At 40.8% G+C, this 27,719-nt stretch overlaps 1 protein-coding gene across 1 annotated transcript in view; it reads right to left on the bottom strand.

Moving 5' to 3' along the window:
- Positions 1-21,935, bottom strand: part of TMEM132D (transmembrane protein 132D) — a 40,725-nt gene extending 18,790 nt beyond the window's left edge. The window contains exon 1 of the mRNA XM_010293509.1: positions 21,798-21,935. The gene's annotated coding sequence lies outside the window, so the exon portion shown is untranslated. The remainder of the gene's footprint in view (positions 1-21,797) is intronic.
- Between the last annotated feature and the right edge of the window lie 5,784 nt (positions 21,936-27,719).

Raw genomic sequence — 27,719 nt, 5'->3', positions numbered from 1 at the left:
TCTAACTAAGGCAGGAAAAGAGATTTTATTTACTGTTTCAGATGAAGACCTGAATCACACAGAGATCAAATCACATGCCTAAGGCTTACAGAACATTTGTGACCCAGCCAAGAAATGAATCCCAAAATCCCAGGGCTCTCCTACCACAGTGCCCTGCTATTCAAAACGGGGGCAGACCCTGGTCTCGCAGCGAGGAGTCCCCTTGACCCCACTACCTGCGGGAGCACCACGCTTTTGCTGTTGGCATCCTCATGGCTTCTTGTGGCTTCCGTAGCCATGGTCCCTTTTATCTTTCTGGGTGATACCCTTGCAGTATAACCGCATAGGGTATTGTAAGGATTGGACTGTCTGAACCTCTGCAATATTTGCATAGTACAGTATTTCCATTGGCTATATTGAGTTTTCTTTTTTGGCACTGCCATCACATATATTACAATTACGTTAACAAGCCTGTCTTTCTAAAGAACTCCTGTTTTTCTCTTCATTACCCTGAGACACACTTTCAGTCATTTCTCATCCATCCTTATCAGGTCATTTTTGATATATTGTACAAGTGCAAAGGAGAGCTCTATTTCACGAGCAAATTCAAATGACTATCACATATATGCTGCTTTTGAGGGTGTGGGTGGGATAGAAGTGAAGCATGCGTGACGTGCTGAGTGGCGTGTGTCGCAGCTCCTCCGCACACCCTGCTGCACAGGCAGTGTGAGATCCCACGGCTAGGCAAGCTATGTGATTTAGCTCCCCTATTTCAGATTGAGTTCCTAACGCAGGAGGTCCCTAGCTCAATTCCCAAAGTGTCAGCCAAGATGACAGTTGTTACAAATAGATCTTTTAAACAATCCCAGAAGAGAAACCCCTACCTCTCCAGCTGACTAGTTTCTGCCCTGAAATGTGAGCACTAAAGGCCACTGAAAGTCACTGTCTACCTACAAAAAATTCATATTGTATGCTGAGATTTGTATCTGTTACTCAGTATTGAGAACACAGTATGATTCAACACTGCCTCCAATTAAATTTGTTTTTCCTCTGTTAGAAAAAATAAGATCGTCTTGTAAAGGGTTTTCATAATTTTATGGAAAATTACAAAAAAAAAGAATAAAATATAAAAATTCTTTTGCATCAGCTGATGCAAAAGAATTTACCACCCTTATTATGACTTTAAGCATGACTGCTATGAAAGTTGCTGCTGGTTTGGTCCAGTAAAGAGAAAGAAATAGAGAAACAAGCTTAAAATACATTTTCTTTAAGGCTATAAGGGAAATGTAAATCCTTATAAACCATTTTAGGCTTCTAAACTAGTTAGAAAAAGGCACTGGGCTGATATATTCTCTGCCTCCTTGGAATCACTCATCTTTCATCTCCATCACTGCATTGAAGACTGGAAGCACTGCTATGTTTTTGACAACATTCTCATTTTTCCAGCTTCCAAGAAATCTCTAGACAGGGATTGTCAGTTCTAATTATGCAGCTCGTGCTGCAGCAACAGGTGGTTACCGAAGACTCAGAAATGACACTTTGACTTTTGCAAATGGCTTATAAAATTTGGCCCGTGTTCTTGACAAAAACAGCCATAAGGGAGGGGAGACCGGAGAGCGGTGGAAGCAGTCACATGGAACCGGGAAGACCTGGTTATGTTGGCTCCTCTGCCAAGCCTGCCCAAGTGCATGTGTGCAAGGTGCACTTGGGCTGACTATGGGCACACCGGTCCTCCGGCTGGGAGATCTATAGAGATTTACAACACATCTAACCAGCTGAGCACTAAAAGCAATAGAGTCATGTATGTGTGGTGCTGTGCCCACGTAATTCAGCTCCATACCTTCCTCTATAGAGCACAGCTTTGGATAGGCCCACCACCTTGGGCATCTCTGTGCCGTCCACCATGGCATGCCACAGACATCACAGGCATGGTACGTCTCTAGCCTTCCAGCAACAAATTGGATTGGCTGCTCAAGGATCCAGTCTTTAGTAGAGCCATTTTCTATCCACCAAGTGGAGACAATAGCACTTTCTACACCACAGAACAACCTTAATGTTTGGAGCATTAAGGATGCAATACTTTTGCCCAGGGATTTCATCCAAACCTCAGACTTTTCTTTGACGCTGGTAAGCTTTGATCCTACCCTAAAGGGCCAGCACTTCTGCCCTCAAACAAGAAGTGTCCTGCTCTTCTAATTTATTTCCAAAGAGTAATGGGTTATACATAAATTTTAATTAGGGACACCACCGAGAACTGATCTGACCTAAGCCAAGTATGAGACCAGACCTCCACAGACTTAAAGAAGGTGAGAGCTACACAGGAGAAGTGAATGAAAAGACCCTGCGGTGAGAAGAGAATGCCAAGATGAAAGGAGAGGAGTTTGAACTCTTCAGTGCTCTCAGACTTCAGTGTCCGACAAGCACAGATCTGCAGGCAACTCCTTGAGTTAAGCCATGTCTCAGCTGGTACTTAATAGAACAACGACTAAATGCTGCTGAAATTACTTGTGTAACTTAGACATCATCCTGAGCAAGGGCATTGCATTTCAGTCGCTCCAACACAGGGAAAAGGAGATGAAATATGTTTAGCAATGGCAGGCTTTAGAAGTTAGAGCTACAAGGACAAAGAGATTTCCATCTTGGTAACAGGATGACTTCAGAGGGTCTTAAACTTTCAGTCCTCTTTCTGATGCTGAGTTTGCACAAGCAAAGTCTAGTTCTATTTCTCTGGCAAGTATTCAGATATCCAACGTTACCACTGAGAAGAAAAAGAAAAAATGTTGCAATACACATACACTCATGCATGCATTCCAGGCTCTAGAAAGTTGGCCAATACTTTGCAGCGACTGGAGAAAAATAATGCAACTGAAAAGCATGAAAAATTTCTGAGACACCTATGCCTTTTTAAGTCAAAAATCATCTGCAGAGAGACATATATAAGCAGGCTTTTGCTCCAACAGCAGAGCAGCAGCCATAACACACAAGTGCCAGATGAAAGCTGGCAACGGCCAACATGGACAGGCTGAAATGCCAGAGAAAGTTTTCCAAACACCACTCGCTGTAAAAGTGACTGCAAAGTTTGTACTGGAACGGGAGAGAGCATCCTTCCCCACTGGAGTTGCGGGCTGGGATGCTGAGCAATGAGGGGATTTCTCACTTGACCCACTAACACAACCTTCTCTTTCTCCAGTTGCCTATTTCTGGACAACTGAAGATAAACGAGTCTCCACGTCGGCCTGCAAAATGGCACATGGCTGTGAGCTCATCACCCCTCACATGGGTAAGTTGTGACCATGCCTGCATGAATTGCAGCAGGTTGGCACGGCTGGGGGGTCGCTGCCTGATGCACTTGCTTTTAACAAACTCCTCTCTGCAGCTTGCTTGTTATCCACCAAGGTCCAGGCAGAGCTGTCTGTCCTTTCCCCCTCTGCTAGGTACGTGCTCTCTTTGCACTCGTTTAAGGAAGATGTGAAGCTCTCAATGCCGAGTGGTTTCCTTTTAATGTGGAAACAGCAATGAATTAAGGGGTGCGCGCATGTGTGCGTACACACGCGCACATGCCCACGTACACAAGGCCAAAGCTGGGAACAGGACGGGAGTAATCCTGGCATTCCCAAATATTCCACAGACTGGGCTGCAGCGCTGTTTCCACCAGGCTTAAAGGAAAGTATCACCAGCATTCTAACATGCCTCCCACGATCTGCAAACACTGCTGCTACTAATGCTTACTTCTCATTTTACATCTTTAAACAAGTCCCTTGCAGTGGTGCCGAGCTAAACCCAAGCTCCTCCAGCATCTCTCTGGGGACAGAAATAATCCAAAACCACTTGCTCCCCACCGTGAACAAAGGTCATTATTTTGACAAATTAGTTAAATCTCTCCCAGTCAGCAACGATGACCCTGAATTATTCAGCATGCATCTGTCTTTTTCCCTTACAAAAACAGCCTGTAAAGCAATAAGTGTATTTCACTTGAACCACTTTTTAAAGATGTAAGACAGTTTGGGTTCACTCCAACGCCCCTTGAAGTCAATGGGAGTCTTTCATTTAATTTTCATTTAATTAATTTCATTAAATTTGCAGATGATGCCAAGCTGGGAGGGGTTGTTAGTACTTTGGAGAATAGGATTAAAATTCAAAATGATCTTGATAGTGTAGAAAATTGTCTGAAATAGATAGATGCAATTCAAGAAAGGTAAGAGCAAAATATAAAGTTGGATAAAACCAACTACGTTCAGGATGGGGAAAGACTGGCCTGGTGACAGCAGTGAAGCAAAGGATCTGAACTAGAGAGTATCGGAAACTGTCCAACTCTAGGGATCATTAAGGACTGGAAGATGGCAGAATTACTACCTGCAGGAGTTTTTAAGATCTGCTTAGACAAATGACTGTTAGGAATGTTTTCCATAGCTGGACATATCGTTCCTTTCAACTCAGTTTGAAGATTTCAGTGATTTTTAAGCCATATACTCAGGTAGGTAATGTACAATTTCTCCGGACTCTAGTCCATGTGTATTATCTACAAGAAATGTGGGTTTTCTGGGTAAAAAGGGAAACAAGTATTTCATCTTTGTTGCTCAGATTCAATATTGATCACAAAAAGGAAAAGCATGTCCTGTTGTACTGGAAAATGTATTTTGCACACTAACAGAACAATGTAACCCATGTGTAATCCACCACTTAAAGCTCTTCTGAACTTCTAGACAAGAGACAGAAGTAGACTGTGGTGTTCAGCACCCTTTCTGATGACCTGGAGTGAACTAAAGTATATGTAGCAACATAATTTATGTTGCTAGAATGCAATTAAATAAGTCTGTAGTGCACAAAGTAAACATTATTTCATACTTTCTTCTTTCCTTATGTGATAAGATGCTAAATATATTATTCTTACCTGTATTTCTAGAAATAATGGTGGTAATTTATGTCATTTTGTGAAGTATTCTGACGCATAAGAGAAGCCATTGCCTGAAAATTGATTGCATTTCATTAAATGAAGAAAATTCAAGGAAAAAACATTTTAAAAAGATGGGAGCAAAGGCATTCTGCTTTCCTCATACAGCTAAACAAAGGCCTGATTTAGGATCAGATAAATTACTATCTATCAATACTGTTTTATTTCCATGTCTCTTTGCGCAGTCTAATAAAATAATAACAACAATGGTGATGATGATGAACATTTTATATTAAAACTATTCCTATATCTAAGAGTCTCTCAGCACTCTGCAAAAAAAAAAATCTCCCAAAAACACTTTGTAAAGCACATCATAGCGAAGTCTCAGTGTTCACGACATAAACGTGTGGCTTCGTGTGCACTTTTTCATATAAATACATATTTATATAGTACATAAATATTATCCTCCTTGTGCAAATGAACGAATGAAACGTTTACAAAGCTTTCCCATGGTCACAAAGTGCTGGGGAACGCTATCTGCAGATGTTATCTGGGGCTAGAAATGAAGTCTCATTACTCTAAAGTTTGAGAATACACCATGAAAATAGCTATATTTAGCATAAATAGGAAAGACAGGCCAGAAACTTTCCTCTCACAGACATATTCTAGACAAAATTATGAAACAAAAAACACACTCATGGAATGGGTAGGAATCCAGGTGAGGACCAAAGAGACAGTTTCTATTTCATCTCTGCCATTTGACCTCATAAAAGGTTTGTTTTCTGCTCATTTTGTTCATTCATTAATGTTTTATTCATAGCTGTTTAGATTGTCACAGGATAGTCTCTAGGTGCTGGGTTAACGGTTGGACTTGATGATCTTGAAGGTCTTTTCCACCTTTAATGATTCTGTGATTCTGTGATAGGTAACTGCAGTTTCTGATGTTGTTGGGAGATGTAGGTGCTATTGTAATATTCATGTACCAAGAGACAGTAATAAACGTGGTAAGATGAAAAGTCTGTCTTGTGTCTACAGCTCTTACAATGCAGAAGACAACTGACCAGATAGACAGTTCTTAAAACATGCTCAGGGTCAGTGTAAGATTAGAAAAACATTGGCTTTTCTCACTATAACTAAAAAGAAAGCCAAATTGCGCTCTAGCTCTCAACCCGTCAGCCCTGTTGCGGCTAATGGGGTTACATGATGGTGCAGGCCAGGTGCCATTTGGTCTTCACGTGAAAAGCAGTTGATGTTGCTGCTAACCTGAGCCTACAATTCCTCTGAGCTTCCTTTCACTTTCAAAGAAATGACAAGAGGAACACATTCAATAAAACGCTTCAGGAGCTGGTTTCAGTGAGGACGGAGAATTGAAGGTGGAGGATAATTTGAAAACATTTTGCAAGATTTTAGCTGCTTGTTCTCCATTGACTCTGATGGGAGTCATGCTGCTTTGATCTTCCAAATGCTTTCACGCTCTTTCCATCCTGACAAGCACTCATACCATGTGTCTATTTACTGTCAAATCGAGGTGCGTCCTGAACTTCGATATCTGAACTGTCTTCAGACAACCAGGAAGAAAGAATAGCCAGATTATGAAAGAGACTCCATCTGGAAGCACACTACCCTGTTGCACTGACACGTCTTGCATGTTCTCAGTGTTTAGGAATTGATGACGTTAATTACAAAGTTGCATAACTGATCAAGAAGCACCAGTGAAGCTGTATTTCATGTGAAGACACCAGGTTGCAGAAGCTACAGGAATGGGTTTGTGTACTCAGTAGCTGGGCCTCTTCCAGCAAACTCCTATTTAAAGCCTGTGACAAACTCCAGACACTTGATGGAAAAACTGTACCAGTCAGCAGCTTGTCTCTCCCAGCACAGGCTGGAAGAAGCACAGCAGCTCCATGCATGCATTCTGGATGCAGGCAACAAAGACATGAAGGGGAAAACAGATGAAGCCATGAGTAATTGGACAACGGTCTAATTTGTTAGCATAATCTTCCAGCTTAGCATAGCAGTGCTGGGATTCTCAAAGGCAGTAGAAGGACTTGGGTGCTGAGGTCCCAAATGATCATATGTGGACATCAAATTCTGCTACTTCATTTTCATGCTGAAAATCCCCCTCTGGAAATCAGGATTACAGCACAAAGGATGGGTGACTACTCTTGCATCTACCTAATTCATTACAGGTTTTAAATCCGGAAGCATAAGAAAGGGACTTTTGAACACCAGGATTTGCAGCAGGTTTTGCAGTACCCTGGAGAGACCTGCATCTCCTTTCAAAGACATATATCCACCTCCAAAGAAACATTTGTGAAAACATGTAACAGGATTGTCGGGCAGCAGCTTCACTTGCTCCTGCAGTGCTTAGAGACGTGTTACATCTTCACTATTTCCTGAAAGAGTAGCTGCTGTCACCCACTGTATCAGCCGGCAGAAATGAACCTTCCAAAATAAAAGTTCTCTTCTCGAAAATAGCACACATGGTACAGGGGAGCAGGAAGGGGAATTAGCAGAGTTTTACATTCAGTTATTGTTATTTATTTGAACAAGGCAGGTAATGGAGCCTTAGTCCTAGACCATCTCTCATTCTTCTACCAATCACACAAATACAGCGCCGCAAGCATAAGACCAATCCGTTTTTCCAACAAAACTGAGGTGCAGACTCCTCTTTCTTGACTCACTCATGTCTAAGTAAGCTCTGAATCAAACCAGACACATCAGCATCAGGGGATGCAGACTGTTTTCCCAAAAGCAGTGCTTCCAGAAGTACTACCACAGCACTAACTAATCTTCAGCACTTACCTTTGCAGGTACAGCTCAGAGGGGAGGAATAAAGCTGGCAAAGAAAGTGCGTTTCACGAGGCTGGTGTGTTTTAGTTTGGCAACGAGTGCCCACACTGGTGAACTACGTTAGAGGTCTGAGTCCCTGACATACACCTATATGAAAGAGCAGAGTATTTTCCTTATTTTTTAGCAGGATGCTAAGATGACTTTTTTCCTTAAGCTTACGAAATTCCCAGGAAGATGAGTGGAGCCGTTGTTACAGCCAGGCTCTTCAGGAATTGCTGGTTCAAGTGTGAGGTGGGTACGTGAGTGTTTCACTTCTTTACAGGGCACGTAAGTGATGCGGTGGTGCAGCCTGTCAGATCTTCTTTGGCATTTCAGAGATACATTTGCTCTTTTGTAAAAACCTCATGGCCAAAACCCAGCAACACTCACGTATTTAGTGTCGAAGCTGTGCCAGACATACTTGGTCTTTAGTGCTTCGCTTATGCTAATCCGCAAGTCCCCTGCATAAGCATACTCTGGCTGCATGGCAGGCACCTGGAGCAGCTGGGCAGCTGCACCCTCTCGGTTTCCAGACGACGTGAACAAACTGGACAGCTCAACTATATGCAAAATTTCCTGGAAAAATGTACATATTCATGCCAAGCTCTGGGCACAGCGAGCTGGCAGGAGCCCACTCTGGTTTTGTCCTTCACACTCACCAGTGGGCTGAGTAGACAACTGATGACAAGGGCTAAATATTACTGCAGTTGTACTGAGCTCAACCTGGTACCACAATTCCAGCTGCTCGTAAACTTACCTTTTTTATTTAAAGCAGAGCAGAGACTGGGCTCATTGGGTGTCCCTGTGCTCACTAATCATGCACTTGACATTGTGGCTTCAAAATGGCAGACTGTAGGGTTCGCTGGCGTCCTGTCACTCTCCTCCCTTTTCCTGCTGGAAGCCCGCCTGCGCCATCACTCAGTTGTGCTCAACTTCAAGACCTACTATGAAAAATTTTGCAGGTATCTGATGATTGCCACTCATCCATTCCCAGGGAGAGTAGGACTGAGAAAGAGGGAGCACTTCTTTGAGTGGTGCAGCATTCAGTGGGCTCCACAAAGCCTTCTGAACTTCTCAAAGAATTATTTGCTGTGAGATTTTTAGGCGAGTTATTAAACTCCTTATTTCCCCCTCAGGTGAATAAGGGTTGTCTACCTCAGGAAGATGCTATGAGGGACTTGCTAAGATTATTCAGAAATTTTTTCAGAAGCAGAGATGATCCTCACCATGCAAAAAAGCATTATAGAAAGAGAAAAATTGATTACAAGATATGTATAGATCCTCCCTGGGCTCTTGTCTGCGGTGCCTCACCCAATCTCTGTGTACCTATGTGCATGTATCAGTGGGCTGAGATCGAGCAGTTAAGAAGAGGCTCCTTTTCTTTTTATTTGTTTGAGAAGCAGGACTCCGTATAATGGAGGGAAAAGGAAAAGGAAAGATGTGATACTTACAACAGAACTATGATTGCTGCAAAATCTCAGTGTGCAGTTATTCACGCCTATAGGACTGCAGGGGATGAAGCTGCACTTCAGACTTGTTGGCTTCCATTTTTTTGCATAAAGCAGTACTAAAAAAGAGCTGTTCTAATCACCCTTAGATATTCAGAGGAGATCTTAGCACAGTTTCATCTGGTTCTTTGAGCCTTCTTCCCTCAGACATACGCAGACAAGGGAGATTTTAATTTCTTTGCACTTATAGGTGGATATGGGTGAATCCTGAAAGGCTTTCACCAACTAAAATAAATCTTTCCACATTAGCAGACACTTAGATGGAGACATCACTCACATGCCATCTGTGTCTGTCCTACCTGCTTTTTATGTACAAAACACCATCCACAGAAGTAGCCTGGCCAACTTATTTCACCAGGAGTGCTTTCTTCCAAATACTCATAGCTTGCTGCCATGTAATTGTTGCTATTTAGGCTCTTTGGATTACAACAATTTCTCATTCCCATATGTACTTGTAAATCTTCTGACAAAACTTATGAGCAAAGATCATTTTCCAGTGGATCAACCTCTTCTTCTTTTGCACAACTTCTTAATAGACTGTGTGTACTGCAGAAGCATGTTCCCTTGTAATATGTTATTCCTTATACAATTTTAAAGTTCGTCTACTTCAAGTAAATCTGGCTGTTTCAGCTAAAAGTTGTGTAGCCTTAGGGATTCTTTATCAGATGAGCCGATGATCTTTTTAACACCTTGAGTTTCTGACTTTGATATCTTTCATTAAATCAATCTCCCTTTCATGATATGTATTTATGCCAATACCCAATTCTATTACAACTCTCTCTTCTGCTTTCTCAATTTCCTCTATTATTCTTTTTTTGGTCTATAATATCATTTCAGTGGCTAACTCATAGGCTATCACTTCACATTTATGAACTGAAACATTATTACTTTATTTTTATGAAAATCCATGATAACTAATGCACTGACTAAATTTCTGCCAAGAAGCTTTATGTTTGATTTCATGATATCTGGCCTCTAACCTCCATCTCTCCAAACAAACTTCTACATCTATATTTACATATTGGGGTACTACAATTCTTTTATTTCCCTGTCCCAATGACTTCAGAAGCTATAATGGATTTAGGTGGGAGTTTCATTAGAAAGTGAAGGAAGTCCTCTCCCAGCCAATGTGCTTCTGGGATTATCTTCATTCATGTCCCCTAGTAATTTCTGATTTATCTTTCCTACAGTTTTTCTGTGTTAGGCACACTTTATGTCATTTAACGTCTCATTTTATGCACTTGGTTTTCTCAAAACCTCAACAGCAACAAATCAACCAACCAGCCAGCCCATGAAGAAAAAACTCTTATCAGTAATTAGCCCTGCTAGAGACCAGATGATAACTGTCAGATCTGGATACTAAAAAGTACAGGAAGAGGTTACTTGTACCTATGGACAGCTTTCCTAGCAGCCTGAGCTCCAAATAACTATCAATGAATGAAGCCCAGCTGAATCTACTTGGAAAAGAGAGAGATGGAGATGAGATTAGACACACACATTGTTTAACCTGGGAAGAAAGGGCAGAATTTGGAAAACTACTCATCAAGGTGTCTTCAAAAATTAGTATAGTACATACAACTGTATTGCCAGAGGGGCTGTTTCTTATCCCATCTGCAGGCTTGTGTGAAAGCCTTGTGGTGAAATTCTCAGCCCTAGGGAAACAGTTGCTTTCAAGATTTGTTACAAGCTTAAAACTCAGCTCAGCATTATCAAAATGTGTGAAGAACTTTCAAGGAAACATGGGCTGACTTACGGCTATGGCACTGAAACAGCTAAAATTGGCTCTGGCTGATCTTTGCTTTCAGCATTAAGCCGATGCAAAACTAAACCTCCCAGTGACGGTGAAAGCTGTGCTTAGACACCGAAAAACTTCCCAGTGAGGACTAGACTGTCTCTTCTCCTCATCAAAGAAAGTCCAGAGCAATCCCACTAACTACACTGGGTTAACTCTGGATTTTCAGTGGCAGAAATGAGATACAATCATTAGCAGAAATTGTATGTGTGCATGTGAGACTGGCCCTGATTTTTTCTTTTCGTGACAGTCAGATACAATTAATCTCATGCTTACAGACAACGCATAAGATGTAGTTTGGTACATATCCATCATGCCTTTAGATGCCTAGTCACCAGGGCAAATGATACTTTCCTTCATTACTGAAGTCTCACTTCTCCCTCTCTGGCTTTTAGTAGAATGAAACAGAGCATGTAATGGAAGGTCATGTTCATAGGTTTCATTTCGGTATCAGCTCCAGATCTGCACAAAATCTCACACAAACAGCTTTTCACATGCTCTCAAATCCTAAAAGAAATTGCTGAAGGCACTCAAATCCTGAAGTCTAAAGAAGGTGCCCTAAATTTACTCCAACCCTAAATTTACAACAAAACCCCTTCACAGTTGCAAAAATAATTACCTGCTTGCAAATAATCAGGTTATTTTTAACAGTTATTATACGGAAGAGATTATATAAGTTGGGAGAAAATATCAGCTTTCTATAATATCCACCTGCTCCAAATACAGTTATATTTTTAACTAAAATTGAAGAGCCATTAAGGCCAGTTTTTGTAGGTGCTTAGGTTTCTAATTCCCATTTAAATTAATTGGATTTGAATGCCTAAATAGCTTCAGAAACCAGGCTTATCATCCAATAACCAGTTAAACAAGGTGATGCTGCAAAATACGGCTGAAACAGGAAAGTTGTTCAGCATTTCTACGGGTAGTTGAAGTGGGAAAAATAATAGCACTAATATCTCCTGCAAACAAATAGAACACCCGTGCCACAGTCTTAGAAAAGGCAATAGACCAGATCCTCTCACACGTGTAAAGCACGAGAACTGTTACAAGTAATTATTTTTTATAATAAACTGGACTCAGATAACTCCTTGTATTCTGACATCAGACGTGTTTTACTTATTTACTTTCTCATGCGCTTGGAAATCCTTCAGAAGTACTACATCAATTTTATAAGTAACTGCAAAGAGAACAAGTAAATGGGTAGCCAGAAGTCATCACGGAAAACCAGGGAAGAGCTGAGAGCACAATCCAGGGCTACACTGCACTTGACAGAATGAAACAATGCAAAACCATCTGCCTCAAAACATACTCTTTCTTGAGCTATTTAAGAATAGCAAATTTTAAAACTTGATTATGCCACATCAAAAAAGGTATCTGGAAAAGGATGAATTGGTCTTTCATAGGATACATTTGCTCTGCCCAAGCTTATCTAGCTCCCTAAGTGGAAGTTCAGAACTTCTGCAGATCTCAAATAAGGAATTGCAGGATCTAGACATGCAGCCAGTGGTGCTTACGAGACATTAGTATACCACTAGATATTTTATTGTCTCAAAGCTTTCAGAAAATGTTAGCAATGGGACTGATACAAGAAGGCTAAAAACTGGCAACCCAAAGGGTAAGTAAGGGCAGAAACACAGAGAAAAATATTTAAGACATAGTAAGCACAGAAAAATAGCAGAAGCAGCAGCAACAGATAGCATGGAACAGCTGGATAGCCACTACAGAAGAACTACAGGAGGAGTGAGAGATGATGGGTAGGTTGGATATCACTAGCTGAGTTGTACCGACAGCAGCAGCTAACAGAGTCAAGCACTGGAGTCAGAAGTCTGTCCAAAGGCGGTCACATCACCGCCTGTACATTGTCTTTACATTCATTTTCCTGCACATATATGGGAGGGAAGAGAGACATGAAAACCTGCTCCGTGGACAGAGACGTTTCACCGTTACAGCTGCTGCAGGACACCGACCTGCAGGACTCCCTCCTGCTCTGCACTGCGCTGGACATGAGCGTCACACTTCAGGGTACCAAAGGCAACTGCCCACCCTCTGGATTTGTGTCTACATTTCTTCTCTCCTTATTAATTAATCCTTGGTCTGGTAAATAATGAGCATGATTATCTCCCTAATACAGAATAGAAAAACAATTTGAAAGGTACCCTATTCCAGTGGATCAGCCACGAAGGTCTGAAACTTACCTTGCCTAAGTCAATCCATTTAGCAAGTGGTCTGACGTACAAAGTCCTTGCCTTTTAAGCTTCAGGCAAAGAGGGTTACATGCTTGCCTCAACAAGGTCCTAGAAAGTAATGCAAAATGGTCCAGACGGTAGATAAAAGGGAAGAAATCTTCAGTCAGCAGACCTGCACAGACTCTGTTACATAAGAAATCTGGAAATATTTCTAAATCCTTAGTCAGCCACTAGTATTTTATCATGACAGTAGTTTTTATGTGCTGTGATTAAGTTAAATCTAACAAGAGTGCTTCCTAAAGAATCTGTGCTCTGTCCTAGTTACGTATATTATTAACAATCATAATGATGATGCTTAGATAGTCCATTTTATGTAAAGATCTCAAAGCACTTTTCAAGGATTTAGTATTAATGCTCTTTATCCGTCAAGGTAATTCAGAACCATTATACATCTTTTGTATGTGTCTATGCTGAGACAGATCAAATTAATGACATGCCAAAGATCACAATAGCACACCGATGTCACAGCTGAAAGCATATACCAGAGCCCCTACTATAACCAGCACATTTCAGTGCCGCATCTGAAAACCCATCCAACGGGTTATCCAATTATTATCCAATCTTATTAAGGCAGAGGCAAATGAAATGAAAATCAAGTGTCATACACTGTATGCTGACTGAGCCCTTACTAGAATCTGTAATGCCTAAAATCCCAACCCAGGTTTAACCACTAGAGCATACCAATTAAACACATTACCTATGAAGAAGAGAGAACTGGACACAATTACAAGTCCTGGGGGCTCATCCACAGAATCACAGAGTCATTAAGGTTGGAAAAGACCTTTAAGATCATCAAGTCCAACCATCAACCCAACACCACCATGCCCACTAAACCACATCCTGAAGTGCCACATCTACACATTTTCTGAACACTTATGTGTTCACACAATACACTTATGTATTATGTCCTTTCAACCTCTTAGCCTTCCTAACACTCATAGGCTCTTTTTTTCCTTGATATATGCATGTCCTTAATAAGCCCCTTGTTCTTCCAATTGCCTCTGAGAACTCTAGGAGTCTTCCAAATATCCCATAGCTAATAATCAGGATGTTTCAGATCTGACCACCTAGTTAGTTCCCTACTAACTCTGGATCATCAGCTTAATCTTCAGCTAATATTAATCAACATAGCACTGATACAGTCACGGGATCTAAGCATATTTAAATCAGATGAAAATACCTTGTATTTTAATAAGACCAATCCCTTCCACAGCTAATACAATATCTGGACAGTCCTGCAAATGCTAAGCAAAAGCAAAGTCATTTAGTGGCTATGCTGTATCTGATATGTCCAGAAAAATCCTAAATTGGGCTGAGAAGACAATAATTTATATGGCATATTGTAACTTTTTACTGTGTAGTAATAAAACAACACAGAGTTTTTTGTCATGATCTGGAGGATGGCTTAGAGCAGGCACAAAGAGCTATAAATATCACATCTAAAAGAAAGTGGCAGACAGGCACTGGAACTGAAGAACACAAGAGTTTTAAAGCTAAAGGGAACTTTGTAAGAGAAAGAATCACAACTTATAATGATTAATGCAAGTTCCTGTTTTGGAGACAGGTGCTATTGGATGATCTGAGCCCAATTTAGCTTTCATTTATATCAGTGTGACATCATGTGCTTCAGTAATGCACTGCTGGCTTAGCACAGTGGAAGAAAGAAGAAAACTAATTTTCCTTTGTATTCTGCTTGTCTGCTCCTTACTTCCTTGGCACATTTTTTCTAGAGATGAACCAATCTCTTTCCACTGAGATGATGGAGCATTTCTCAATACCAAGATTCAGTATACAGTGAGTTGGGCTTTGAAAGCAGCTAAAACCAGTAAGACCCCAAATCCCCTTTGAAAGGCAAGGTGATTTTGACATTCCTACAGGGGTATCTTTGCTGTACAAATCTGATACTCAGAAATAGGTGAGGCACTTGGAAGATATTCTTCACCATAGTTCCTGAGCATCTTCACTGGGGGGGTTCACAGGCACATGCCAGGATAAGCCTTTCACATGAATGGTAGCAGACTAATGATGTGGCAGCGTGGGAATGCCTGTGCAAAGCCGTAATTTCACATGTCATTTCAGTGAATATACAATAGAAGGAAGCACTCCTGGCCACCTCTCACCCTCAGCTACTGATTCCCATGCCAGTGTCACTTCTTTCCCAGTGCTGGCACAAGCTTCGTGGGCATCTGAAATGAACTCAGCCAGGGAGCAGGGAGCTGAGCAGGCAGGCAGCTCATTCACCAAAAAACCCCCAGACTGATTCATTTTCACTCAGCTGCACTCATGGCCAGCAGAGAGGCAGGGACGGCAGCTCCACGTTACTTAAACAGTCACAGATTTGCACCTTAGCAATTGTTTAACATACTAGGGACATTCACATTTTGAGTTCAGCAAGTGATTAGGTCTACTCCATCAGCTCATGCAAACACCTAGGCTCTGAAAATGAACCTTTTCCAGAATTTCAAAGCTACTTTCTTAAAAACTTCTCTTCTCTAACTCCAGGTCAAAAAACTCCAAAATATCAAATATGAAACTTGAAATTACCTACCTGTGGAAAAAAACCAGCTCTTCAAGTCCAATAATTTCTTTCTTACTTTTCACAATCATAGCTGACTACTAGCTGTCTATATCTCTTCATAAACACTTTGGACCAGCAGCTAATAAGAAGGGAAGCCATGATCCCTGCCTCATTATTCAAAAGAATTCCTTACTCAGATCCTCTTTGGCATCACTGTTGGGATATTCGTTAAATTTTTGCCTCATTCTTTTCATGAAAATAGACATATTCCTTCCCATGAAGGAACAGAAATATTCACAGAAAGAAAGAAATTATCTACAAGAACATATATTGTTTCCCATTAAGCACAAAGAGACAGATTTCTTGGCATCTTCTGTAGAATTTTGAGGAAGTGTCAATTCAGGAATTATTTGGATTTTTCTGTTACAGAGAAGTTTTGTATCTTACATGCTTACAGCCTTCCATAAACACAAAGGAACTGTAGTCAACAGCAACTGTCCCAGTCACACTGGGATTTTCCATGCAGACGATTACAAAAAGGCAAACAACTCCACAGAAATCTTGTTATTTCTCAAGATTCACATCAGAATGATGAATTGGCAGAATATGAGAGAGACAAATCCAGTAGCTTCAACAGCTTTAGGTGAGTTTCAGTTGATTCCTGGGAGATGTGGGACTGTTATACCAGCTCTACATTCAGGACTCATCTTTGCCATGTCTGCTCTTCATGCCAGAGAGAGATTAAAATTGCTCCTGCTCCCTTTTTAACCAAAATCAACAGCACATGGACTGAACTCAATAGTTATTATTACAACTTTTACTTTCGACAGTGCATTTTTCTGAGTTTGTCCTGTCTCCTGATTACTAGAGCAGATCAGAAAAAGTATTTTCTTTTTCACAGTTGCTTCATCCTGAGGTGAAAAGTTCATAAAGATTCTGATGTCTGGAATACTGAAACTGAGTTGAAATGACAGGACATGATTTCATCATTTTCTATCAAAATGAAATGTTTAGACATTGCAGAAAATAAAAACATTCATTTGCTGACTTAAATCAGACGTTTGTTTCAAGACAGATCAAAATTATTTGCGATGGAATAAAGCAGTTCAGCTGGTGAGAGAAACCACATTATATTGCGGAAAACCACGGCAGATTGAACTTGATCTTCACCCAACCCTCAAGGCAGAGATGTATTTTCCCATTCTAAAATTCAGCCCTACACAAACATATTCCATGTAAATGTTCAATCTAGACAAAATCCCACTTGCCGACCGGAAAGCATTCTCTTTGATATCATTCAACAAACTATGCTGATTACATCTGCTTTTTCCTTCTACTTGGGTCCTCTGAACCCCGAGTGACCAAAGCTCACGCGACAGCCTCACCTGCACGCGATACTGCACATTCTGGTTAGCTAGTTTAACAGCTCACTGCTTCTGAAACAGGGGCTTGCTCTTCCTCACTCTTCCCTCTCTCCTGCTTTGCTCTGCGCCCACGGCAGGGTGCTTTCTCCTCCTGTGCTTCTCCCCCCACTAATTCACCGGAGCAAGCACCAGGAAAGGGTGAGTACTGGCTTCCCCCTTTTGACTGGGTGAGCTGTTAGACTCAAACAAGCCATAACACGCATCTCAAATCACTCTTAGCTTGACTTAAACTTGAGAGATCACAGGGAAACTGGGATTCTTCATACGCTTCTGTTCTTGAAATTTTGTGTATCTTTATAGTACCTCCATTTTTGAGGCCCATGCCTTCAACCTGCAGACGTGAGGGTTTTTTATTTTCTAGTTTTTTTTTTTATTTTCTAGTTGAAAGCTGGAACTGAAAGCTTGCGTAATCATATGCATCCAAGAATGCGTTGTGAAAAGAATATCAAATGGACTGCCACTAGCAACATGCTTGTGAAATCTGCAGCACTGAAACTGCCAATGCTAAACTAAGGAGCAGATAAAATCCTGGACCCGATTACCTCCTCCCTTTGATTTTTTACTGTCACTCCGCTGACTTGAGAAGAATTCAACTTCTCCCTGAAGTGCGCCAGTGTAAGAAGTAAGACAAAGAGCTGTTAAAAGTTTAATGTTTTAAAACACTGTCTGCTTCAGGCTATTTTAAATGCTCTGATACTTCAGTTTTTGTAAAGTCTGTCACTTGATTAAAAATAAGTTATTTTGCCACTGATAAAACCACACTAAGTGTTATTGAAAGATTTATTAGTCTGCAGTAGTATTTTATAAATAGCCAAGTGCATTGTTACCCCCTCTAATACAGTCCAAAGCAAAAGTCCAAATACAGAACAAAGCAGGTACCAAGCCTTCACCTGGATAGGCAAAACCTTCCTACCATGTAGCTGGGGCTGGGACAGTCTGGCTTTGCAACCCTGCAGCCGCTCGACAAACAGCAAGCAGGGATAAAATATGACTGCTTTGCTCCTCATGCACAGTCAGAGGGATGAGACTCTGCAGACGACAAGCAGAAATACCAGGCAATTGTCCCACGGCCAGAACTGGTCCTAGAGCTGCAGCTTTGGGAAATGGGAATTCAGGGCGAGAGGCACGCTGTAACATCCTGCACGGCCCCTGCAGGGGGGACACAGCCCCATGGCTCTGTGGTAAGTCCCACACTGTGCAAAGGATGGATGCCACAAGTAACAAGCCTCCTTTCACTCCTTCTCCCCCCCCACCAAGTTTGCTTGTAATACAGACGAAAGGTAGTGTACCTGCCTCCTGTCTGCATCCTTATCTGAGACCTAAGAAAAGTACAAGAAGCTCTAGAAGGAAATAAGCTAAAGGTATTTTGTTAGAAAAGCATGCGATTTTGGATAACACACAGATTTTGAATTGAGTCCTCTACAAAATACACAGTGTAATATAAAAATAAGCCAGAGAATCCTGTTCCCAGTGCTGGCACTATTCACTGTGTGACTTCTGGCAAGTGGCTTCTGGACAAAGCTGAGAATATATTGGAAATTTTAGTTAACTGATCAAACAAAATGAACCTAAAGGTGTTTTCACTTCAAGGCAACCAAAATGCAGATTTTCAGTTACCTCATCAAACTGAAAACCCAGAGCATTGGAAAGTGTTGCTTTGGAGACCTTTAGGCTTTGTTGAGCCTTGAAAAAATGGCCATTTTGAAATGGAAATGTCTTTTCAAAATGAAAGATTAAAAAATGTGGATTTTTTCCCTCTCCACTCATTCTTGATTTAAATCATCTTGAGAATTTGATCCATATTAACAACTCAGCAAAGAAACTCTGCTCACCAATCTTTCTTTTTTCCATGAGATCAGTGAGAGTCTTACCATCTACTTAAATGGTCAGAACTTCTTTATAGCACTTGGAAATTCTCACCTTAACTTTTCAGTGCCTCAGATTCCTCATTTGTGAAACAGAGCCTATAACATGCCTCCATTTTTTTTTGGCATGGTTACTCCGTCATGGTGGACCGAATAATTTCAGATAATCATTTGTCAATAATGTTGTTTCAATGGACTAAATTGTTTCCTGACTTATTCAACCAAGTTCAAGTAGATGCAGTTTGACAGAAAACAAGTCAGCGCAGAATTTGGTCCAGCTCTTTAAAGTTCATTGAAGTCCCAGATGAAAGAAGTGAGTGATAAATGTGGCACCTGAAACTAAAAGAAGAATGAGGTATCCTCATTCTGCAAGGAAAATGAGCTAAAACTCATCATTAATCGACACCAAAAAAAAAGAAATAAAAGCTAAGCCATGAAGACGTAATCAATCTGTCAGATGCTACATGACACATGCGTTGAAAAACAGCAACAGTAAAGACACAAAGAAATGTAATCTTTCACCAGGCATTTTAAGCAGACTTTTTCTTCCATTTTGTATTCACTACTCTAATGCCCAGAGAACAGAAACTCTAATTACTGTTGCATGCTGAAGGCTGGCCAGTAATTATATACCTTTATCTTCATTAGATAAGATGTCTGTGCATAAAACTTGGTCTGAAACAGAGCAGGTAAACTGGAAACTTGGAGACACATTTTCAATTAAGAGCTCACTTTAAACTGGCGACTCATTTTAATGCTGTGGAAACCTGCGTTCCTACTGAGGAGGAGTGAACTTCTGATAAACTAAAACTTCAGATAACAAAACTGATTTTTAAAATATCTTCCAAATGATATGTTTTCAGATTCTTTTTTCTAGTTCTCTGAAAAAACTAAGTTAGTTAATGAGTGAGTGAAGACTTAGCCCACTAACTTCCACAACACAAGGACCCCAAATAATTTCTTTCTGTTTTTAAACCTAGATTCAGTCCAACAGTCTGATATATTTGGCAGGTTTACCAGATTCAAAAGGGCTTCACAGAAGCAAAAAAAAGTCTCTATTAAGACAGCCAGAAAGACACATTTAACCAAAAAATACCAGCATGGTGGCCATTCAGATAAAACAGAAATCCAGAGTAGATTCTAAAAGGGAAACATAAAAAATGCTTAGAACAAGTCCAATGAGTGTAAAAAATGCAGTTTTTTACCAAAAAAAATGTTTAAAATCTGTTTGGAGAGAGCGCAAAACAGATCATTTAAACCTATACTGAGCCCTATTCTTCAATCACCCTCCTCCAAGTTGTCACTCCCTCTGTGACATGAAGTTACTAAGCTTATGTAGGTATGTCTCAAACTCCCAAGAGCTTCCCATATGACAGTAACAACCAAGTACCTACACTCAACTTTGCCCATAAACGCAAAAAAATATCCACTAGGAAAAGTGTTTTTCAGCTAACGGGGCCCAGGGAGGCTTGCTTTGGAGCTAAGCAATACCCTCAGCTGTTTGAATCCAAATTAAAATGAACTAATGTAACAGGGAGAAAGCTTAGCATTCCAGTCAGCTTTAGGCTAAGGCAAATTTCACAAAGGCCAAGTCCTCAATATGGTGCAGTTCACAAAAGTTAATGGGATAACAGTGATTTCCAGCAGCTGGAGGGGTAGCCTGTAGTATTTGTAGTCGTTTTGTGACATGCTGGTTATGTTAAAAAAAATTCAATTTTAACTTTTATTTGTAGCCATGTCTCTCATTTCCTATTCTCAAGTGACAGCCACAGATGAGTTTGTGAAAAGATAAAAGCTGCTGCAGACAAGCCAATGTTTCTGTCGCTATGCTGCAATACTTTCTACCATATCTCCCACAGTCACCACTGCTGACCGTGTCCTTCCACTACCATTAATGTGTGTTAACCATTAACCAAGCTGAGTCGGAATATGCAATTCCTTCTTACAAGCTTTTAGTAGGAATATCAGTACAAGCAGAAAGTCTTCAAGACGCAGCAATTTTCTTGAGGGTCCAGTCTGACCCTAAGACTTCAGTAATAAAAAGGTTTCCTGCAAGCTCTCAGCTCACCACTGGCTAGGAAAGTACACACTGTGAGTAAAAACTAAGAGTAGCAGTATATGCCTGACTTTTATCTTGCAAGGACGTTCAGGCTATAGAGCTGTTGTAAAGAGTAAATCCACTGGTCAAGTGTCTTATCCAGTAGTTCCCAGTCCATGATTGGCAGCCAACATGTTTCCTGTGAGACCCCCTAGTAGCAATTGTGACCAAAGTAATCGCCAAATTTAAATCTAACGTTGTCTGCAATACACTACTGGGTCAGTACCAAGAAGAGACCCAAACTTCGAGTCGTACAGCTTCTGTTCCAATGTGGCAAACCAACTTCAGAGGAATTACCTCCTTCTCTAGAACATCAGCTGACAACATTCCTGAACCTACACAGTCCACACCTGAACCTACCCCCACCCCGCTGAAAAGTAAAAGGCAAAGGTAGATTGAAGTCCAAAAATACTTCAAAAGTGGGAAGTGACAGACAATTCTAAGTATTTGACATGCAGGATAGAAAGTGTGAAATTTTGTGTTTGTTTTATTGCTCCACTGAACCAATCTATACGTAACAGCAATAATAAACCTTTGTCTTCCAGCAGTAGAACAGTTAGGAAGATGAAAGAACTTGTCACATTAGAGAACACCACTGGTTTGCAGGTCCTCTGCCTTTGTGTAACAGAGCAGTATGATCCTACCTTAATGACATCTTCATCTGATGATCTGCACTCCACAGATTCCAGAAGATCAGTCACAGTCCCATCATCTTCCACGGAGACCACTTTGACAGGGACAGCCACTGTTTTCCCAGTGAGAATAGCTGTATTCAGGATCTCTGCTTCCTAAGGGACCAAAAAAAGCCCCTTTAGTTAAAATATTTTGCTATTAATTCATTAGTACCACCTAAATTCAGTTCATTAGAATTATTTTAATTTCTAATGGCAATTCCAAGAACTGTTTCAAGTGCAGCAGGCAGAAAAGACAAATTTCCTCCCTTCAATCCTGGAACCAAACTCCTAGTTCTGATTCAGGGCTGTCAAGGTATTTGTCACGCTCCTATTGCTATTTCATGAACGCTCATCAAGTGTCAGAGCCACCTAACACCTGAGAAATGACCCTGTACCACATACACAAGATGTACCATACACCTAGCAACAGTGAAATCTCCAACCTGAGCAGTTCACTAATGATGATGCTGATCACATAAAAATAATGTCTTAAGTCTTGCTGGTTTACCCACAGAACCTTTTCCCCAAGAGGTTTTCTACAAATACTGAAATTCTATGACACTTCTGGACAAATACTTTGGTCAGCATTTAGACCAAAGAAATACTGTGTAATCGTTAAGGAACAAGTTTGGGTTGAGGATAGTCAGAAATCCACTTTGCTCCAAATCTCCCGGGTGATCTTTTACAAGTCCCTGCAGCTGGGGTTGTCTTCTGCGATACGCACGCTTTCCAACTTCCAGCCTGTAGACAGCCTGCACAGGGACGATAGCTGCTAGAAAAGCCACCTGGTAGCACGGTAAACCCTCTGGCATGTGCTCTAGCATGGCCTCTGACCGCACGTTCGGTCGGACGCTCAGGCTGGCCACGTGTATGGGAGCAGCTCTAGTCTTAGAGGCAGGCTTTAGGCTGCTCTTTGAGATGTTGGCAGATTCAACAACTCACAGCCTGTGAAATGGGCTACTGGCACGTCTCTCATGACAGATAAGATCAGGTTTCCCCTGCTCTGCCTCCTAGGGAATTAGCTTAAGAGTGCCACCATTTTGGTCCTGCGTAAATAACTACATATACCACAGGACTGTGGGGAATCAGACCCTTATCAGGTTTTCTAGGACTTATCCTGGGTCTTCTTGGGTAATGGTGGGCAAGCACGTGTTCACAACTGTTTCTTTACCTTTTAATAAGGCTCATGCAAAACCATCCTCTCCCAAAAAGGAACGGTGCTGAGGAGGGCCCGGGCTTTTTAAACAAAATGAGCTCTGCAGTGATCTGTGTTACTGGTACGTCATTGTTGTGATCGTTATTGCAAAATGCATTCCTTCTGTTTGATTTATCACTTCTAATTTAAAAGCACCAAGTTCTGATTATATGACAAGCACAAGACTGAACAGCACGCTCGGTTACCTGGGGGTCAGAGCAGCCTCGCACAGCACGCATCACTGACGCCTGCTAAGATGCACCGAGAGCGCAAACCAGCGCCGGAATTCTGCTCTTAACTGCATGAAACTGCTCATTCCTGGAAAGGTCTCCAAGCCTTTCAGAACTGTGCCTGCGAGTCACGGACTAACCCGTAGAAGAAGAGGCTCTTGATTTCAGTTGGCTCTTGTGAAATAAAGGCTTCCAAAGCCCCCAAGTGCTAACTTCTCATTATCTAAATAGCTCACACTGAGCTCTGAGACTGACCTGATTTTACTTGTGGAAGACAACAAAGTGGGAGATTGAAACCAAGTTACCAGAAGATGACGACTCCCTCTGCTGCCTCTTGGGCTAAAGAGGAGAAGCTGGGATTTCTCTCATCTAAAGGATACCGATCAAAAAGACCTTTTCCTACTACTTAAAGAAACACAGACACTTTATTTGGACTGAGAGCAATATTTAAAGAAAGAAAAAACCTCTTGGTCTTTTGATAGCTACTTTGCTAAAGTTTCCCCATCCTCACCATGATCTTTAGGGGAGGGTGAAATAGGATTTCACAAAAAGAGAACTTAAGAAGAAAATCCTCTCCCTCCCTTAGCACAAAAGCCCTTCAGATATTTTGAAATTATAATTCATACAAAGGTGAGAATATCTGCCTGTACTGTAAGGCCCTTCTGTCTTGGGTGCACATTTGTTCTCAGTAGAGAATGTATTATTCAGGCAACTGAGATTTCAGAAATATTTGCAATTACGTTTCCAGGTTCATTTATTTTTTTTCACATCTGGGCTTTGCAGCAAAGTTACTGCATGCAGGTTTTTTAGATACTTTTGCCACTCTCCTACAGGCTCCACAGAGGTGCTAACGGGGGCAGCTTGACAGAACAAGTGCTATTAAGCACCCACAATAATTACAGAATCCAGGCATTAGGTCCAGACTTTGCAACCACTTGGGCTTGAATCTCATTTCAGTGGGACTATTTGAGGCCATACCATATGCCTGGCTACTTGCACCTTGTGCCAAGCTGAAAAGACCTGCTCCCCCAAGCAGCAACGGCCTTCTTCCTCCAATCGATACATTACAGTATGACCCTTGCAATTATTTTATAAAGCAAAGAGAAGTTTAATAACCAAGCCTTTGAAACGGTTGATTAATGAGGACTGCTTACCAAAGGCAAATGTACCTTCCCCTGGTAAGAGCTAGGAACTGAGAATGATTCTCACAAGCTTCATGAATTTCTTTTGAGTTTCCAAATTTTCCAAGTGCTGGCTTTGGATATTCCGAATACAGACCACATCCTAATATACCCGGTACCCGTCACTTTATGGAAATGCGTGCAAAACCAGGCTACTTAGTACATCAGCTGTTTCACTGTCACTGCCCTGTTTTCCTTCTCAGATACCTTCTAAACGCATGTGCATAGCACACCTAATCCACAGGGAATTTCTGCATGTCCAGAGTCTCGCTTGGCTTCAGGGCTCGGTAACACGGTCTCAGGTCCTGCCCCAGAGCTTTGTGTCTGAGGCTACAGTCCAGCAGATCTGTACGTAACCCAGTTGTGTGAATCATCTCAATTACTTTAATGTGAGTACTTAACTGCAAGGAGATGAATGTATTCATACCTGATTCTAAGGTAAGGAAGCAAATTCATATGTTGTCTCTATCCAAAATCAAAGATCCTAGATGCACAGTTTTGTAGGTTTTGTCTGTATCCATGTTCTAGATGTATGCTCAGAACCAAAGTGTTTCCAGATCTGTGCACAGTCCATATTGGCACAATGCGCAGCATGTGACAGTATTGCTAATTCCTAGACAGTCATCAAAATCTCCAAAACAATCTCTGTCCCCTCTATCTCCATAAGAAACGAGCGGGGTGGGGGCAAGAAGTAATGCCTGGTGTTCACAGAAATGTCTATGGTGATTTTCCCATCTTCTATCAGCAACTGCTTGTCCAGTCCCAGGAAAACAAATCCATCCAATACTTCTCTAAAGCAAAAGAAGGGCAAAGCAACCTGGCAATGGCCCAAAGCTGTGCTAAGTGACGCTAGAATAACTCAGTTGTATATTCTGTTTGCAGAGTTTTCAGTACCTCTGCGTGTATGGACTCGGAGGATGATTTCTTTAGGCACCTGGTTTGCATCTCACCCTTGAACATAGAGGCATAATAACCATTTACACTGATTTCCACAGCAGGGGCAGAGTAAAATGCTTCTTCAGTCATTTTTTTAATGGCTAGAAAGGGCTTAATGTTGCCCTGATGAAAGCATACAAAAATTATTTCATTTTGAGGAAACAAACATGATATTTATTTAGCTATACAGAGATTTATAGTTCAGAGTCTCAGCAGGTAAAAGCTATAAATCTAAATAGTTACTAACTTAAAAGTGTTACTTTTTGCTGCTTAGGTTATAAAGGAATCTTCTGAAGAAATATTATGTTCTTTATCCATAACTAACATAGATTATAGGAAATATGATGTCAGGGCATTGCCAGATGGGAACAGTTATGCTTTTGCAAAGCTATAGCCAAATATTCTAACAGCTACAAGTTGATTCCCTGAGCAGCTATTAAAAAGACGCTGAACTTTCTCTAACTATTGCATAGCATATCTCTATAATTCACATACACTGAACACCCCAAATAATAAAATGAAATAATAATAGCAATCAGAGAAAAAGGTTTTTCTCCATATAATAGAAATGGAAGACCAGGTAATCTTTATTCTGAAATTGCTATCATGTTAAAAAAATAGTAATACTTTTAAAGAAGATTCTGGAGTGAGTGTTCTTTGCCTACTGAAGAGATTCATATTAAATAACTAAGCATATTAAGCCCTCCAGCAGAAACATATTCAGAAGATGTACACAGAAAGCATCTATTTAAGTAGAAATGCAGAAGCGAATACCTATTAGTTTTTTCAATTTTAATTGGTAGCTTCCTTGCAGTTTAATTTTGCTTCTGATATCTTTTGCATTGTAATTCCTGGGGTGAAAGAAAGGACTTTAACAATATCTTTATAAACCTTACAGAATTTCTTTTTTTCTCCCTAGTTCTCTCTGTGTACAGAACATTTCCTAATGTTTGTATTAATAATGACTTTTAAAAGAAATACATGAGTAACTCATGCTTAGCTTTGAGGCCCCACATCAGATCTATGTGGCAAGGAGAAGTGTAGTACAAACTGTCAGCATTCTTTTCCAAAAGCATTTTAGCATGATTCAACACATCATTTTAATGCCGAAGCCCTGTTAGCCCTCACAAACCTCACAACACTACAGCAGTGAGCAAGGCACCAGCTTGCTTTCAAAAAAGACCTGCAGACATGTTTCCTCAAAATAACTTGGACTCATCTGCAGCTCATACCCTTCAGGAGGAGAAGTACTTGTCCTACTACAATACACAAGGAAAAAAGTATTAAAAAGTCCCCACAGCACTATAATACATGTTCTATAAGCACAGCAGATCTTCAGTTACATTTCTTGTTATAGTAGTGGAATATAACATTGCAGGCTAAATATCTAATTTCTAAAATCAGGCATGTTCCTTTTTGTTTTCAATAGGTAGCGTGGCTTTTGGGGTTACAATGTACAGTCTGCAATAGGGAAGAGAATAAAACGATCGTTGCAATCTCCTGAAGTCCAGGGCATGCCACCAAATGAATGAGTAGCTGCCTGAAAATCCATCCTATTTGGTGCTCATTAATATCCCTCATTTTCCTCTTTTTTTTTTTCTTTTCTGTTAATCAGCCTGTAGAGCATTAATCCAGGGTACCACCTTGAATCTTTTCACTATTTATTTTAAAAAGGCCCAGATTTTCCTCCTCTTCAGCTAGCAGCCATCTTATTTATATCAAAGAATCCATGCTTCAGTCATGCATAACGAATTTCAAATCTTCTTTAGCATCAAGTCTCAGAATTAAGAAGCTAAGTGACAGCTGTTTAATTAACTCCTTAAGCTGATTAGAAAGCATTACAGAAATCCCCCCAAGGAAGAGTTTATAACTGTCAAGAGAGCCTAAGGCCATGTTAATGCTTCTGTTTAAATTTAGTAAGCTTCTAAACCAATAAAATCTAAATGCTTGACATCCTCATGGATGTGGTCAAATTCAGCTTTTTTCCTCTTGTTACCACTGCAAGGATAGGAAACAAAAACAACAACATCGATGGGATTGGAAAAGTCAGAAAGCAGCAGCTGAAGAAAAAAGCAAATAGCTGCATCTCTCTAAAGGAGCTGCTGCGAGATCATGCCACCTAACGCTCGATTATACCGGATTAGTACTGAACGCTGCAGTAAAGCTGAGCTTGCACCTTAAACGCAGAGTCATCTCCCAGCTTCTGGTTGCAAGCACAAAGGTTTGTTCATTGGTTCTTAAAACTTAAATCCACCTTTAATGGTAAGATTACGGCAGTTGAAGTACAAGTTTTAGAAGCAGCTGGCGGGGCTAGATACATGGTGGCGCAGAGGAACTGAAAACGCTCCGA

This window comes from Phaethon lepturus, unplaced genomic scaffold (genome assembly GCF_000687285.1).
Source record: "Phaethon lepturus isolate BGI_N335 unplaced genomic scaffold, ASM68728v1 scaffold30270, whole genome shotgun sequence".
NCBI classification, from domain to species: Eukaryota; Metazoa; Chordata; class Aves; order Phaethontiformes; family Phaethontidae; genus Phaethon; species Phaethon lepturus.
Note: the sequence above shows the minus strand (reverse complement) of the source record. Positions and strands in the feature narration are given on the sequence as shown.